The sequence below is a fragment of the Pygoscelis adeliae genome, unplaced genomic scaffold (genome assembly GCF_000699105.1).
Source record: "Pygoscelis adeliae isolate BGI_AS28 unplaced genomic scaffold, ASM69910v1 Scaffold42, whole genome shotgun sequence".
NCBI classification, from domain to species: Eukaryota; Metazoa; Chordata; class Aves; order Sphenisciformes; family Spheniscidae; genus Pygoscelis; species Pygoscelis adeliae.
In genome coordinates this window covers 8,449,914-8,453,653 of record NW_008824283.1, presented here as the reverse complement: position 1 = coordinate 8,453,653, position 3,740 = coordinate 8,449,914, and positions in this window count along the sequence as shown.

Sequence of the window (3,740 nt, the reverse complement as noted above, 5' to 3'; positions counted from 1 at the left end):
CCTTGAGGCAGAGATCTCCCACCCGGCCTGTACCGGACGGTGACAGCGGGACTCCTGATCCAGCTGTGGGCCCTCCGGAATCAGCTTTACTGTGGCCGTGAACCGCACCCTCCGGAGGCAGTGTAAAAACACCCAGTCTCAGCTTGTCTCTTTTAAATTGTCGTTAGTTTTATTCGCAATTTTATTTTCTGCGACTAACAGATACAGAGTGCACGGGATCGAGAACACTGCCAGACACAGATCTGCACGGACACATTTGGACGCCAACACACAGCAAGTTACGTATCTCTACAAAAGCGTGTCCTGCATCTCCCACTCCCGTCACAAGAGAAGCCACGGTACAGGCTGTTCAAGTAACTTCCACCAAGGCAGGAGGTAACAACCTCCACCAAGGCAGGAGGTAACAGCGTGCCCGGTAACGTTGCGACCCAATGCGGGGGGGTGTACCCTTGGTATTTGTGGTACTTGGTACTACTACTATTTGCCGGTTTTTGGCTTCAGTTTTTGTGTTGTGGAGGTACTTTTGGCAGACCAGGCTGGAGGGCATACAGGCAGGACGAAAGCATTCCACCCTCATGACGGACTGGACCTTACGGATAACATACCGACAGAAGGCATTCACCAGCCACAAGGAGATCACCCATCACAGCAAGGTTGACCCAAAGCAGCGATTACTGCCTGCTGATCTCAGTAGCCTTTGTTATTGGCAGTTCAAAACCTTCCCTGTTTCCTCCCATTCTCTAGGTCTCAAATCTAAGTCTTCTTTTGTTCTCTGCATCTCCTGTCTCTGTATAAAATGTTGCCCCTCTCGTTACTTGCAGCCCATTGCATGTTGCCGTCTTTTTTTGTTTTGGTGTAAAACGTTGCCAGATGCCACCTGCCCCTCCATCTTGACCGTGTAGCCCACCTGATTGCAGAGCCTGGCAATTTTTGCAAGGGACCAATATTGCCTGGGAAGAGAGGGGTGAGATGACAGCAGCTCACTACTGCCTACTGTGGGCCTACAACTTAACCTAACACCTGGTACAAGACACTCCCGTCACATAAGGCTGCAAGTGGGAACTGTAAATGTAATCAGATTACGGGAGGTGGCGCGCACCTCTAGCTCCGGGGCACAGCCCCAGCATCTCTCCTCCTCCGCCATCAACCCGGATCAGCCCAACTGGCCAACTGCCTGTGCTTCACACAGAGGTCACAGTGCAAGGTAAAAGCCACTGTGCCGAGTTGAATATACACAAGATCCAGGCTGTGAGGCTGTTGACGATCCGAGAGTGCATGGGAGGGAACGACGTGCCCATGCTGTCAACTGCTGCCAGAAATCCTCTCTCTCTGTGAAGATTTCTGTATTGGTTCCGTAATTGCAGAAGCAGCCGCACAACACTGCTAATTCTTGGGGCCCGTGACGAGTCACCTTGTCCCTAAATAGCCTGGCAACAAAATTGCTACTTTAATCAGCAACTAACATTGAATAAATTAGCAGCCGACAGTTCATAGTATGAAAACCAGGAAGTCGCTTCCAGATAAAAATACAGCTGGATGTAACTAGCTACAGTAGCAGTAAAAAAAAATAAAATAAAATTGGGAGGTATAGTACCAGCCAGCAACGCAATGGTGCTGCAGAAAAAGGGAGATCCCATTTTCAGATGGAGTAGCAATATCCTGAGGGGTAATTACTCAGTTCTATTCTGTTTTATCCAGCACAAACAAGATCTCAGGTGAGGTCCTGAGGAGTCTAGAAAACAGGAATAAAAATTACATGAGGAAGAAAATACAGCATATCAGGAAGGGTTGAAATAACTCTGTTTGTTTAGTCCAGAAAACAGAGACTGCCAAGAATAATTTTAACTGATATTTTAATCTTTATCTTTGGTTATTGTAAAGGACAGTAATAATTGTTTCCCGTGTTCTCTAGAGGAGGATGAGCAGAAATGAAGTTACTTTCCAACAGAGATTACTTCAGTTAGATGACAGGGAAAAATTTCTTAATATCAACGAAGAAAAATACACATAGTTCTCCCTCACTAGAGGTTTTAACAAATGGACCAGAGAATGATCAGGCATGACTTTGGATACAGGTATATCTAATATGCACAGCATACTGGCATACAGCAAGCAGACAAAAAGATCATTTTAAAGCCCCTTTTAGGCCAACATTTCAATGATTCTATGTTATTAATTTAGAAGAGAACATGCTCTGATATAATAGGAATTCTGATATATTGCAAAACTTTGTAAAATGACTACTTCAGAAATAATTTTTCAAGTGACAAAGGGAAGCTGTAGTATGGCAGTCCCAGTGCGGTGGAGAAAGATCAGCACAGTGGAATCCAGCATATCCTATATACCAGTATCTCACTATAGACAGTAAGAGTAGGATAACAATTTTTTCCTCAACGTTGGGAATGTCAGGAGTAGTCATAATCGCTTAATACCACCCAAGGCAAGGCCACCTGAATATCAAGGAATAGTATTTTATAAAGAATGTGCAAGGCTCGCTAGGACTTACATTCCTATGGTACCCAGGTGTTTGGTTTTGTTTTGTTTTTTTAAAATACTGTGGGTGGAGCAGTAAAACAAAAAGAGGAGGAAGCACAGATGGATTAACTCGGGGCTTCTGCAGAAACTAGAGCAGGCATGGAAAGGGCAGCACTGGGCAGTACTCAGAGAACAACCTAGACAGGTCAGAAGTAGCAGAGAAAACAAGCCCGCGATATGTCTTGGGTCATTCTCAGATGTGAAGTCTGCAGACCCTGTTTCCCTAGCTCTTCTACAAACACAACAACTAGTTCTGGGCACACTGCTGCTCTCCTGCTTACCCAGGAGTTGACAACGATGCAGCAGCTATGCACAGTTTTTAAGACCCAAATATTTTCAGAACTCAAAAATTGTTACCCGTAGAACATCTTCTCTATTCTACAGGCTGGAAAGCGACACACAGAAAAACTGGGAAATGAGCCAACAGAGCTAAAAGGGAAGCAAGAATTCCCAATTTCTGACCTAGAAACTGAGCCGCACAGCCTCCCTCTGTCCTGCTTTTCCATGGCTGGCATGGGAATCGAAGATAGATGGAGGAAGCAGACAATGGCCAGGTTTCTCAGCTATGCAGCTAGACCTGCAAGGAGTTTGTGTAAGATTCAGATTTTATCAAACAAGTGCTGATGCAAATGACACCAAAAAAACCCTACTTGTTTCTTCAAACTCTTGGAAAAAGCTACAGCTGAAGCTCTTGTAGGTTTTATCATGCACATTAGAAGCAAACATTTTCAAAAGCGGTCATTGATTTTGAGTGGCTCCACTTCAAAATGAGCATCCGTTCTTCCAAATTAAAGATACTCAACAGATCTGTAAAAATGGCCCAAGGCTGAGTAGCACTGGACATCAGATTTTGGAGCATCCAAAAATCAAAAGATAACGTTAGCCTGCATGTATATACAAATGATAAAAGACTTTTGTGTACTTGATTAGGAAGTATGTTCATTTTCCAGAGATGCTAACAATACATGATTTTTAAAAAATTTCTCTGTGGCATTAAATGTATGAAATGCCACTAAGATACTTACTTTCCACTGTAAACAATCACAGCAGAAACATTTCCGTACACTGTTATTCAGCTGATTTGATGAACACATGCTTGTTTCCTTGCATTTCTGTTTCTAACTCAGCTTGGTATGAACAGAGACACATTTCATGCTGGCACACACAAATGAAAATGTCATCGATTCCAGCGGTGCTGAGCCTGC